We start from the raw sequence: 15,472 nt of genomic DNA, 5'->3' as shown, positions 1-15,472 counted from the left end.
ATTTATTAAACCATCCAGCACAGAGTCAGTGCCCTAAACTGGACAGACTCTAAATCCCCTGGTTTTATATATATTTATTAAACCATCCAGCACAGAGTCAGTGTCCTAAACTGGACAGACTCTAAATCTCCTAGGTTTATATATATTTATTAAACCATCCGGCACAGAGTCAGTGCCCTAAACTGGACAGACTCTAAATCTCCTGGTTTTACATATATTTATTAAACCATCCAGCACAGAGTCAGTGTCCTAAACTGGACAGACTCTAAATCTCCTGGTTTTACATATATTTATTAAACCATCCAGCACAGAGTCAGTGCACTAAACTGGACAGACTCGAAATCTCCTGGTTTTATACATATTTATTATATCATCCAGCACAGAGTCAGTGCCCTAAACTGGACAGACTCTAAATCTCCTGGTTTTATATATATTTATTAAACCATCCAGCACAGAGTCAGTGCCCTAAACTGGACAGACTCTAAATCTCCTGGTTTTACATATATTTATTAAACCATCCAGCACAGAGTCAGTGCCCTAAACTGGACAGACTCGAAATCTCCTGGTTTTACATATATTTATTAAACCATCCAGCACAGAGTCAGTGCCCCAAACTGGACAGACTCTAAATCTCCTGGTTTTACATATATTTATTAAACCATCCAGCACAGAGTCAGTGTCCTCAACTGGACAGACTCTAAATCTCCTGGTTTTATATATATTTATTAAACAATCCAGCACAGAGTCAGTGTCCTAAACTGGACAGACTCTAAATCTCCTGGTTTTATATATATTTATTAAACCATCCAGCACAGAGTCAGTGCCCTAAACTGGACAGACTCTAAATTCCCTGGTTTTACATATATTTATTATACCATCCAGCACAGAGTCAGTGCCGTAAACTGGACAGACTCTAAATCTCCCGGTTTTACATATATTTATTAAACCATCCAGCACAGAGTCAGTGTCCTAAACTGGACAGACTCTAAATCTCCTGGTTTTACAAATATTTATTAAACCATCCAGCACAGAGTCAGTGCCCTAAACTGGACAGACTCGAAATCTCCTGGTTTTATATATATTTATTAAACCATCCAGCACAGAGTCAGTGCCCTAAACTGGACAGACTCTAAATCTCCTGGTTTTATATATATTTATTAAACCATCCAGCACAGAGTCAGTGCCCTAAACTGGACAGACTCGAAATCCCCTGGTTTTACATATATTTATTAAACCATCCAGCACAGAGTCAGTGTCCTAACCTGGACAGACTCTAAATCTCCTGGTTTTATATATATTTATTATACCATCCAGCACAGAGTCAGTGCCCTAAACTGGACAGACTCGAAATCCCCTGGTTTTACATATATTTATTAAACCATCCAGCACAGAGTCAGTGTCCTAACCTGGACAGACTCTAAATCTCCTGGTTTTATATATATTTATTATACCATCCAGCACAGAGTCAGTGCCCTAAACTGGACAGACTCTAAATCTCCTGGTTTTACATATATTTATTAAACCATCCAGCACAGAGTCAGTGCTCTAAACTGGACAGACTCTAAATCTCCTGGTTTTATATATATTTATGAAACCATCCAGCACAGAGTCAGTGCCCCAAACTGAACAGACTCTAAATCTCCTGGTTTTACATATATTTATTAAACCATCCAGCACAGAGTCAGTGCCCTAAACTGGACAGACTCTAAATCTCCTGGTTTTATATATATTTATTAAACCATCCAGCACAGAGTCAGTGCCCCAAACTGGACAGATTCTAAATCTCCTGGTTTTACATATATTTATTAAACCATCCAGCACAGAGTCAGTGCCCTAAACTGGACAGACTCTAAATCTCCTGGTTTTACATATATTTATTAAACCATCCAGCACAGAGTCAGTGCCCTGAACTGGACAGGCTCGAAATCTCCTGGTTTTACATATATTTATTAAACCATCCAGCACAGAGTCAGTGCCCTAAACTGGACAGACTCTAAATCCCCTGGTTTTATATATATTTATTAAACCATCCAGAACAGAGTCAGTGCCCTCAACTGGACAGACTCTAAATCTCCTGGTTTTACATATATTTATTGAACCTTCCAGAACAGAGTCAGTGCCCTAAACTGGACAGACTCTAAATCCCCTGGTTTTACATATATTTATTAAACCATCCAGCAGAGAGTCAGTGCCCTAAACTGGACAGACTCTAAATCTCCTGGTTTTATATATATTTATTAAACCATCCAGCACAGAGTCAGTGCCCCAAACTGGACAGACTCTAAATCTCCTGGTTTTACATATATTTATTAAACCATCCAGCACAGAGTCAGTGTCCTAAACTGGACAGACTCTAAATCTCCTGGTTTTATATATATTTATTAAACCATCCGGCACAGAGTCAGTGCCCTAAACTGGACAGACTCGAAATCTCCTGGTTTTACATATATTTATTAAACCATCCAGCACAGAGTCAGTGCCCTAAACTGGACAGACTCGAAATCTCCTGGTTTTACATATATTTATTAAACCATCCAGCACAGAGTCAGTACCCTAAACTGGACAGACTCTAAATCTCCTGGTTTTACATATATTTATTATACCATCCAGCACAGAGTCAGTGTCCTAAACTGGACAGACTCGAAATCTCCTGGTTTTATATATATTTATTAAACCATTCAGCGCAGAGTCAGTGCCCTAAACTGGACAGATTCTAAATCTCCTGCGTTTACATATATTTATTTAACCATCCAGCACAGAGTCAGTGCCATAAACTGGACTGACTCTAAATCTCCTGCTTTTACATATATTTATTAAACCATCCAGCACAGAGTCAGTGCCCTAAACTGGACAGACTCGAAATCTCCTGGTTTTATATATATTTATTAAACCATCCAGCACAGAGTCAGTGCCCTAAACTGGACAGATTCTAAATTCCCTGGTTTTATATATATTTATTAAACCATCCAGCACAGAGTCAGTGCCCTAAACTGGACAGACTATAAATCTCCTGTTTTTATATATATTTATTAAACCATCCAGCACAGAGTCAGTGCCCCAAACTGGACAGACTCTAAATCTCCTGCTTTTACATATATTTATTAAACCATCCAGCACAGAGTGAGTGCCCTAAACTGGACAGACTCTAAATCTCCTGGTTTTACATATATTTATTAAACCATCCAGCACAGAGTCAGTGTCCTCAACTGGACAGACTCTAAATCTCCTGGTTTTATATATATTTATTAAACAATCCAGCACAGAGTCAGTGTCCTAAACTGGACAGACTCTAAATCTCCTGGTTTTATATATATTTATTAAACCATCCAGCACAGAGTCAGTGCCCTAAACTGGACAGACTCTAAATTCCCTGGTTTTACATATATTTATTATACCATCCAGCACAGAGTCAGTGCCGTAAACTGGACAGACTCTAAATCTCCCGGTTTTACATATATTTATTAAACCATCCAGCACAGAGTCAGTGTCCTAAACTGGACAGACTCTAAATCTCCTGGTTTTACAAATATTTATTAAACCATCCAGCACAGAGTCAGTGCCGTAAACTGGACAGACTCGAAATCTCCTGGTTTTATATATATTTATTAAACCATCCAGCACAGAGTCAGTGCCCTAAACTGGACAGACTCTAAATCTCCTGGTTTTACATATATTTATTAAACCATCCAGCACAGAGTCAGTGTCCTAAACTGGACAGACTCGAAATCTCCTGGTTTTACATATATTTATTAAACCATCCAGCACAGAGTCAGTGCCGTAAACTGGACAGACTCCAAATCTCCTGGTTTTACATATATTTATTAAACCATCCAGCACAGAGTCAGTGCCCTAAACTGGACAGACTCTAAATCTCCTGGTTTTATATATATTTATTAAACCATCCAGCACAGAGTCAGTGCCCTAAACTGGACAGGCTCGAAATCTCCTGGTTTTACATATATTTATTAAACCATCCAGCACAGAGTCAGTGCCCTAAACTGGACAGACTCTAAATCCCCTGGTTTTATATATATTTATTAAACCATCCAGAACAGAGTCAGTGCCCTCAACTGGACAGACTCTAAATCTCCTGGTTTTACATATATTTATTGAACCTTCCAGAACAGAGTCAGTGCCCTAAACTGGACAGACTCTAAATCCCCTGGTTTTACATATATTTATTAAACCATCCAGCAGAGAGTCAGTGCCCTAAACTGGACAGACTCTAAATCTCCTGGTTTTATATATATTTATTAAACCATCCAGCACAGAGTCAGTGCCCCAAACTGGACAGACTCTAAATCTCTTGGTTTTACATATATTTATTAAACCATCCAGCACAGAGTCAGTGTCCTAAACTGGACAGACTCTAAATCTCCTGGTTTTACATACATTTATTTTCCCATCCGGCACAGAGTCAGTGCCCTAAACTGGACAGACTCTAAATCTCCTGGTTTTACATATATTTATTAAACCATCCAGCACAGAGTCAGTGCCCTAAACTGGACAGACTCGAAATCTCCTGGTTTTACATATATTTATTAAACCATCCAGCACAGAGTCAGTACCCTAAACTGGACAGACTCTAAATCTCCTGGTTTTACATATATTTATTATACCATCCAGCACAGAGTCAGTGTCCTAAACTGGACAGACTCGAAATCTCCTGGTTTTATATATATTTATTAAACCATTCAGCGCAGAGTCAGTGCCCTAAACTGGACAGATTCTAAATCTCCTGCGTTTACATATATTTATTTAACCATCCAGCACAGAGTCAGTGCCCTAAACTGGACTGACTCTAAATCTCCTGCTTTTACATATATTTATTAAACCATCCAGCACAGAGTCAGTGCCCTAAACTGGACAGACTCGAAATCTCCTGGTTTTATATATATTTATTAAACCATCCAGCACAGAGTCAGTGCCCTAAACTGGACAGATTCTAAATTCCCTGGTTTTATATATATTTATTAAACCATCCAGCACAGAGTCAGTGCCCTAAACTGGACAGACTCTAAATCTCCTGTTTTTATATATATTTATTAAACCATCCAGCACAGAGTCAGTGCCCCAAACTGGACAGACTCTAAATCTCCTGCTTTTACATATATTTATTAAACCATCCAGCACAGAGTGAGTGCCCTAAACTGGACAGACTCTAAATCTCCTGGTTTTACATATATTTATTAAACCATCCAGCACAGAGTCAGTGTCCTCAACTGGACAGACTCTAAATCTCCTGGTATTATATATATTTATTAAACAATCCAGCACAGAGTCAGTGTCCTAAACTGGACAGACTCTAAATCTCCTGGTTTTATATATATTTATTAAACCATCCAGCACAGAGTCAGTGCCCTAAACTGGACAGACTCTAAATTCCCTGGTTTTACATATATTTATTAAACCATCCAGCACAGAGTCAGTGTCCTAAACTGGACAGACTCTAAATCTCCTGGTTTTACAAATATTTATTAAACCATCCAGCACAGAGTCAGTGCCCTAAACTGGACAGACTCGAAATCTCCTCGCTTTATATATATTTATTAAACCATCCAGCACAGAGTCAGTGCCCTAAACTGGACAGACTCTAAATCTCCTGGTTTTACATATATTTATTAAACCATCCAGCACAGAGTCAGTGTCCTAAACTGGACAGACTCGAAATCCCCTGGTTTTACATATATTTATTAAACCATCCAGCACAGAGTCAGTGCCGTAAACTGGACAGACTCCAAAACTCCTGGTTTTACATATATTTATTAAACCATCCAGCACAGAGTCAGTGTCCTAAACTGGACAGACTCTAAATCTCCTGGTTTTACAAATATTTATTAAACCATCCAGCACAGAGTCAGTGCCGTAAACTGGACAGACTCGAAATCTCCTGGTTTTATATATATTTATTAAACCATCCAGCACAGAGTCAGTGCCCTAAACTGGACAGACTCTAAATCTCCTGGTTTTACATATATTTATTAAACCATCCAGCACAGAGTCAGTGTCCTAAACTGGACAGACTCGAAATCTCCTGGTTTTACATATATTTATTAAACCATCCAGCACAGAGTCAGTGCCGTAAACTGGACAGACTCCAAATCTCCTGGTTTTACATATATTTATTAAACCATCCAGCACAGAGTCAGTGCCCTAAACTGGACAGACTCTAAATCTCCTGGTTTTATATATATTTATTAAACCATCCAGCACAGAGTCAGTGCTCTAAACTGGACAGACTCTAAATCTCCTGGTTTTATATATATTTATGAAACCATCCAGCACAGAGTCAGTGCCCCAAACTGAACAGACTCTAAATCTCCTGGTTTTACATATATTTATTAAACCATCCAGCACAGAGTCAGTGCCCTAAACTGGACAGACTCTAAATCTCCTGGTTTTATATATATTTATTAAACCATCCAGCACAGAGTCAGTGCCCTAAACTGGACAGACTCTAAATCTCCTGGTTTTACATATATTTATTAAACCATCCAGCACAGAGTCAGTGCCCTCAACTGGACAGACTCTAAATCTCCTTGCTTTACATATATTTATTGAACCTTCCAGAACAGAGTCAGTGCCCGAAACTGGACAGACTCTAAATCCCCTGGTTTTACATATATTTATTAAACCATCCAGCAGAGAGTCAGTGCCCTAAACTGGACAGACTCTAAATCTCCTGGTTTTATATATATTTATTAAACCATCCAGCACAGAGTCAGTGCCCCAAACTGGACAGACTCTAAATCTCCTGGTTTTACATATATTTATTAAACCATCCAGCACAGAGTCAGTGTCCTAAACTGGACAGACTCTAAATCTCCTGGTTTTATATATATTTATTAAACCATCCGGCACAGAGTCAGTGCCCTAAACTGGACAGACTCTAAATCTCCTGGTTTTACATATATTTATTAAACCATCCAGCACAGAGTCAGTGCCCTAAACTGGACAGACTCGAAATCTCCTGGTTTTACATATATTTATTAAACCATCCAGCACAGAGTCAGTACCCTAAACTGGACAGACTCTAAATCTCCTGGTTTTACATATATTTATTATACCATCCAGCACAGAGTCAGTGTCCTAAACTGGACAGACTCGAAATCTCCTGGTTTTATATATATTTATTAAACCATTCAGCGCAGAGTCAGTGCCCTAAACTGGACAGATTCTAAATCTCCTGCGTTTACATATATTTATTTAACCATCCAGCACAGAGTCAGTGCCCTAAACTGGACTGACTCTAAATCTCCTGCTTTTACATATATTTATTAAACCATCCAGCACAGAGTCAGTGCCCTAAACTGGACAGACTCGAAATCTCCTGGTTTTATATATATTTATTAAACCATCCAGCACAGAATCAGTGCCCTAAACTGGACAGATTCTAAATTCCATGGTTTTATATATATTTATTAAACCATCCAGCACAGAGTCAGTGCCCTAAACTGGACAGACTCTAAATCTCCTGTTTTTATATATATTTATTAAACCATCCAGCACAGAGTCAGTGCCCCAAACTGGACAGACTCTAAATCTCCTGCTTTTACATATATTTATTAAACCATCCAGCACAGAGTGAGTGCCCTAAACTGGACAGAATCGAAATCTCCTGGTTTTACATATATTTATTAAACCATCCAGCACAGAGTCAGTGCCCTAAACTGGACAGACTCTAAATCTCCTGGTTTTATATATATTTATTAAACCATCCAGCACAGAGTCAGTGCCCTAAACTGGACAGACTCGAAATCTCCTGGTTTTACATATATTTATTAAACCATCCAGCACAGAGTCAGTGTCCTAACCTGGACAGACTCTAAATCTCCTGGTCTTATATATATTTATTATACCATCCATCAAAGAGTCAGTGCCCTAAACTGGACAGACTCGAAATCTCCTGGTTTTACATATATTTATTAAACCATCCAGCACAGAGTCAGTGTCCTAACCTGGACAGACTCTAAATCTCCTGGTTTTATATATATGTATTAAACCATCCAGCACAGAGTCAGTGCCCTAAACTGGACAGAATCGAAATCTCCTGGTTTTACATATATTTATTAAACCATCCAGCACAGAGTCAGTGCCCCAAACTGGACAGACACTAAATCTCCTGGTTTTATATATATTTATTAAACCATCCAGCACAGAGTCAGTGCCCTAAACTGGACAGACTCTAAATCTCCTGGTCTTATATACATTTATTATACCATCCATCAAAGAGTCAGTGCCCTAAACTGGACAGACTCTAAATCTCCTGATTTTACATATATTTATTAAACCATCCAGCACAGAGTCAGTGCCCTAAACTGGACAGACTCTAAATCTCCTGGTTTTACATATATTTATTAAACCATCCAGCACAGAGTCAGTGCCCTCAACTAGACAGACTCTAAATCCCCTGGTTTTACATATATTTATTAAACCATCCAGACCAGAGTCAGTGCCCTAAACTGGACAGACTCTAAATCTCCTGGTTTTACATATATTTATTAAACCATCCAGCACAGAGTCAGTGCCCTAAACTGGACAGACTCTAAATCTCCTGGTTTTACATATATTTATTAAACCATCCAGCAAAGAGTCAGTGTCCTAAACTGGACAGACTCTAAATCTCCTGGTTTTATATATATTTATTAAACCATCCAGCACAGAGTCAGTGCCCTAAACTGGACAGACTCTAAATCTCCCGGTTTTATATATATTTATTAAACCATCCAGCACAGAGTCAGTGCCGTAAACTGGACAGACTCCAAATCTCCTGGTTTTACATATATTTATTAAACCATCCAGCACAGAGTCAGTGCCCTAAACTGGACAGACTCTAAATCTCCTGGTTTTATATATATTTATTAAACCATCCAGCACAGAGTCAGTGCCCTAAACTGGACAGACTCGAAATCCCCTGGTTTTACATATATTTATTAAACCATCCAGCACAGAGTCAGTGTCCTAACCTGGACAGACTCTAAATCTCCTGGTTTTATATATATTTATTATACCATCCAGCACAGAGTCAGTGCCCTAAACTGGACAGACTCGAAATCCCCTGGTTTTACATATATTTATTAAACCATCCAGCACAGAGTCAGTGTCCTAACCTGGACAGACTCTAAATCTCCTGGTTTTATATATATTTATTATACCATCCAGCACAGAGTCAGTGCCCTAAACTGGACAGACTCTAAATCTCCTGGTTTTACATATATTTATTAAACCATCCAGCACAGAGTCAGTGCTCTAAACTGGACAGACTCTAAATCTCCTGGTTTTATATATATTTATGAAACCATCCAGCACAGAGTCAGTGCCCCAAACTGAACAGACTCTAAATCTCCTGGTTTTACATATATTTATTAAACCATCCAGCACAGAGTCAGTGCCCTAAACTGGACAGACTCTAAATCTCCTGGTTTTATATATATTTATTAAACCATCCAGCACAGAGTCAGTGCCCTAAACTGGACAGACTCTAAATCTCCTGGTTTTACATATATTTATTAAACCATCCAGCACAGAGTCAGTGCCCTAAACTGGACAGACTCTAAATCCCCTGGTTTTATATATATTTATTAAACCATCCAGAACAGAGTCAGTGCCCTCAACTGGACAGACTCTAAATCTCCTGGTTTTACATATATTTATTGAACCTTCCAGAACAGAGTCAGTGCCCTAAACTGGACAGACTCTAAATCCCCTGGTTTTACATATATTTATTAAACCATCCAGCAGAGAGTCAGTGCCCTAAACTGGACAGACTCTAAATCTCCTGGTTTTATATATATTTATTAAACCATCCAGCACAGAGTCAGTGCCCCAAACTGGACAGACTCTAAATCTCCTGGTTTTACATATATTTATTAAACCATCCAGCACAGAGTCAGTGTCCTAAACTGGACAGACTCTAAATCTCCTGGTTTTATATATATTTATTAAACCATCCGGCACAGAGTCAGTGCCCTAAACTGGACAGACTCTAAATCTCCTGGTTTTACATATATTTATTAAACCATCCAGCACAGAGTCAGTGCCCTAAACTGGACAGACTCGAAATCTCCTGGTTTTACATATATTTATTAAACCATCCAGCACAGAGTCAGTACCCTAAACTGGACAGACTCTAAATCTCCTGGTTTTACATATATTTATTATACCATCCAGCACAGAGTCAGTGTCCTAAACTGGACAGACTCGAAATCTCCTGGTTTTATATATATTTATTAAACCATTCAGCGCAGAGTCAGTGCCCTAAACTGGACAGATTCTAAATCTCCTGCGTTTACATATATTTATTTAACCATCCAGCACAGAGTCAGTGCCCTAAACTGGACTGACTCTAAATCTCCTGCTTTTACATATATTTATTAAACCATCCAGCACAGAGTCAGTGCCCTAAACTGGACAGACTCGAAATCTCCTGGTTTTATATATATTTATTAAACCATCCAGCACAGAGTCAGTGCCCTAAACTGGACAGATTCTAAATTCCATGGTTTTATATATATTTATTAAACCATCCAGCACAGAGTCAGTGCCCTAAACTGGACAGACTCTAAATCTCCTGTTTTTATATATATTTATTAAACCATCCAGCACAGAGTCAGTGCCCCAAACTGGACAGACTCTAAATCTCCTGCTTTTACATATATTTATTAAACCATCCAGCACAGAGTCAGTGCCCTAAACTGGACAGACTCGAAATCTCCTGGTTTTACATATATTTATTAAACCATCCAGCACAGAGTCAGTGTCCTAACCTGGACAGACTCTAAATCTCCTGGTCTTATATATATTTATTATACCATCCATCAAAGAGTCAGTGCCCTAAACTGGACAGACTCTAAATCTCCTGGTTTTACATATATTTATTAAACCATCCAGCACAGAGTCAGTGTCCTAACCTGGACAGACTCTAAATCTCCTGGTTTTATATATATGTATTAAACCATCCAGCACAGAGTCAGTGCCCTAAACTGGACAGAATCGAAATCTCCTGGTTTTACATATATTTATTAAACCATCCAGCACAGAGTCAGTGCCCCAAACTGGACAGACTCTAAATCTCCTGGTTTTATATATATTTATTAAACCATCCAGCACAGAGTCAGTGCCCTAAACTGGACAGACTCTAAATCTCCTGGTCTTATATACATTTATTATACCATCCATCAAAGAGTCAGTGCCCTAAACTGGACAGACTCTAAATCTCCTGATTTTACATATATTTATTAAACCATCCAGCACAGAGTCAGTGCCCTAAACTGGACAGACTCTAAATCTCCTGGTTTTACATATATTTATTAAACCATCCAGCACAGAGTCAGTGCCCTCAACTAGACAGACTCTAAATCCCCTGGTTTTACATATATTTATTAAACCATCCAGAACAGAGTCAGTGCCCTAAACTGGACAGACTCTAAATCTCCTGGTTTTACATATATTTATTAAACCATCCAGCACAGAGTCAGTGCCCTAAACTGGACAGACTCTAAATCTCCTGGTTTTACATATATTTATTAAACCATCCAGCAAAGAGTCAGTGTCCTAAACTGGACAGACTCTAAATCTCCTGGTTTTATATATATTTATTAAACCATCCAGCACAGTCAGTGTCCTAAACTGGACAGACTCTAAATTCCCTGGTTTTACATATATTTATTAAACCATCCAGCACAGAGTCAGTGCCCTAAACTGGACAGACTCTAAATCTCCTGGTTTTACATATATTTATTAAACCATCCAGCACAGAGTCAGTGCCCTAAACTGGACAGACTCTAAATCTCCTGCTTTTACATATATTTATTAAACCATCCAGCACAGAGTTAGTGCCCTAAACTGGACAGACTCGAAATCTCCTGGTATTATATATATTTATGAAACCATCCAGCACAGAGTGAGTGCCCTAAACTGGACAGACTCTAAATTCCCTGGTTTTATATATATTTATTAAACCATCCAGCACAGAGTTAGTGCCCTAAACTGGACAGACTCGAAATCTCCTGGTATTATATATATTTATGAAACCATCCAGCTCAGAGTGAGTGCCCTAAACTGGACAGACTCTAAATTCCCTGGTTTTATATATATTTATTAAACCATCCAGCACAGAGTCTGTGCCCTAAACTGGACAGACTCTAAATCTCCTGGTTTTATATATATTTATTAAACCATCCAGCACAGTCAGTGTCCTAAACTGGACAGACTCTAAATTCCCTGGTTTTACATATATTTATTAAACCATCCAGCACAGAGTCAGTGCCCTAAACTGGACAGACTCTAAATCTCCTGGTTTTACATATATTTATTAAACCATCCAGCACAGAGTCAGTGTCCTAAACTGGACAGACTCTAAATCTCCTGGTTTTATATATATTTATCAAACCATCCAGCACAGAGTCAGTGCCCTAAACTGGACAGACTCTAAATCACCTGGTTTTACATATATTTATTAAACCATCCAGCACAGAGTCAGTGCCCTAAACTGGACAGACTCGAAATCTCCTGGTTTTACATATATTTATTAAACCATCCAGCACAGAGACAGTGTCCTAAACTGGACAGACTCTAAATCTCCTGGTTTTACATACATTTATTATACCATCCAGCACAGAGTCAGTGCCCCAAACTGGACAGATTCTAAATCTCCTGGTTTTACATATATTTATTATACCATCCAGCACAGAGTCAGTGCCCTAAACTGGACAGACTCTAAATCTCCTGGTTTTACATATATTTATTAAACCATCCAGCACAGATTTAGTGCCCTAAACTGGACAGACTCGAAATCTCCTGGTATTATATATATTTATGAAACCATCCAGCACAGAGTGAGTGCCCTAAACTGGACAGACTCTAAATTCCCTGGTTTTATATATATTTATTAAACCATCCAGCACAGAGTCAGTGCCCTAAACTGGACAGACTCTAAATCTCCTGGTTTTATATATATTTATTAAACCATCCAGCACAGAGTCAGTGTCCTAAACTGGACAGACTCTAAATCTCCTGGTTTTATATATATTTATTAAACCATCCGGCACAGAGTCAGTGCCCTAAACTGGACAGACTCTAAATCTCCTGGTTTTACATATATTTATTAAACCATCCAGCACAGAGTCAGTGCCCTAAACTGGACAGACTCGAAATCTCCTGGTTTTACATATATTTATTAAACCATCCAGCACAGCGTCAGTGTCCTAAACTGGACAGACTCTAAATCTCCTGGTTTTACATATATTTATTATACCATCCAGCACAGAGTCAGTGCCCTAAACTGGACAGACTCGAAATCTCCTGGTTTTACATATATTTATTAAACCATCCAGCACAGAGTCAGTGCCCTAAACTGGACAGACTCTAAATCTCCTGGTTTTATATATATTTATTAAACCATCCAGCACAGAGTCAGTGCCCCAAACTGGACAGATTCTAAATTCCCTGGTTTTATATATATTTATAAAACCATCCAGCACAGAGTCAGTGCCCTAAACTGGACAGACTCTAAATCTCCTGGTTTTATATATATTTATTAAACCATCCAGCACAGATTCAGTGCCCTAAACTGGACAGAATCGAAATCTCCTGGTTTTACATATATTTATTAAACCATCCAGCACAGAGTCAGTGCCCCAAACTGGACAGACTCTAAATCTCCTGGTTTTATATATATTTATTAAACCATCCAGCACAGAGTCAGTGCCCTAAACTGGACAGACTCTAAATCTCCTGGTCTTATATACATTTCTTATACCATCCATCAAAGAGTCAGTGCCCGAAACTGGACAGACTCTAAATCTCCTGGTTTTACATATATTTATTAAACCATCCAGCATAGAGTCAGTGTCCTAACCTTGACAGACTCTAAATCTCCTGGTTTTATATATATTTATTAAACCATCCAGCACAGAGTCAGTGCCCCAAACTGAACAGACTCTAAATCTCCTGGTTTTACATATATTTATTAAAACATCCAGCACAGAGTCAGTGCCCTAAACTGGACAGACTCTAAATCTCCTGGTTTTATATATATTTATTAAACCATCCAGCACAGAGTCAGTGCCCCAAACTGGACAGATTCTAAATCTCCTGGTTTTACATATTTTTATTAAACCATCCAGCACAGAGTCAGTGCCCTAAACTGGACAGACTCTAAATCTCCTGGTTTTACATATATTTATTAAACCATCCAGCACAGAGTCAGTGCCCTAAACTGGACAGACTCGAAATCTCCTGGTATTATATATATTTATGAAACCATCCAGCTCAGAGTGAGTGCCCTAAACTGGACAGACTCTAAATTCCCTGGTTTTATATATATTTATTAAACCATCCAGCACAGAGTCAGTGCCCTAAACTGGACAGACTCTAAATCTCCTGGTTTTATATATATTTATTAAACCATCCAGCACAGTCAGTGTCCTAAACTGGACAGACTCTAAATTCCCTGGTTTTACATATATTTATTAAACCATCCAGCACAGAGTCAGTGCCCTAAACTGGACAGACTCTAAATCTCCTGGTTTTACATATATTTATTAAACCATCCAGCACAGAGTCAGTGTCCTAAACTGGACAGACTCTAAATCTCCTGGTTTTATATATATTTATCAAACCATCCAGCACAGAGTCAGTGCCCTAAACTGGACAGACTCTAAATCACCTGGTTTTACATATATTTATTAAACCATCCAGCACAGAGTCAGTGCCCTAAACTGGACAGACTCGAAATCTCCTGGTTTTACATATATTTATTAAACCATCCAGCACAGAGACAGTGTCCTAAACTGGACAGACTCTAAATCTCCTGGTTTTACATACATTTATTATACCATCCAGCACAGAGTCAGTGCCCCAAACTGGACAGATTCTAAATCTCCTGGTTTTACATATATTTATTATACCATCCAGCACAGAGTCAGTGCCCTAAACTGGACAGACTCTAAATCTCCTGGTTTTACATATATTTATTAAACCATCCAGCACAGATTTAGTGCCCTAAACTGGACAGACTCGAAATCTCCTGGTATTATATATATTTATGAAACCATCCAGCACAGAGTGAGTGCCCTAAACTGGACAGACTCTAAATTCCCTGGTTTTATATATATTTATTAAACCATCCAGCACAGAGTCAGTGCCCTAAACTGGACAGACTCTAAATCTCCTGGTTTTATATATATTTATTAAACCATCCAGCACAGAGTCAGTGTCCTAAACTGGACAGACTCTAAATCTCCTGGTTTTATATATATTTATTAAACCATCCGGCACAGAGTCAGTGCCCTAAACTGGACAGACTCTAAATCTCCTGGTTTTACATATATTTATTAAACCATCCAGCACAGAGTCAGTGCCCTAAACTGGACAGACTCGAAATCTCCTGGTTTTACATATATTTATTAAACCATCCAGCACAGCGTCAGTGTCCTAAACTGGACAGACTCTAAATCTCCTGGTTTTACAT

This window comes from Chiloscyllium plagiosum, unplaced genomic scaffold (genome assembly GCF_037043375.1).
Source record: "Chiloscyllium plagiosum isolate Xiang-an unplaced genomic scaffold, Cpla_swu_hap1 HiC_scaffold_43, whole genome shotgun sequence".
NCBI lineage: Eukaryota > Metazoa > Chordata > Chondrichthyes > Orectolobiformes > Hemiscylliidae > Chiloscyllium > Chiloscyllium plagiosum.
The sequence above is the reverse complement of the archived record's forward strand: the minus strand, read 5'-3'. Positions refer to the sequence as shown.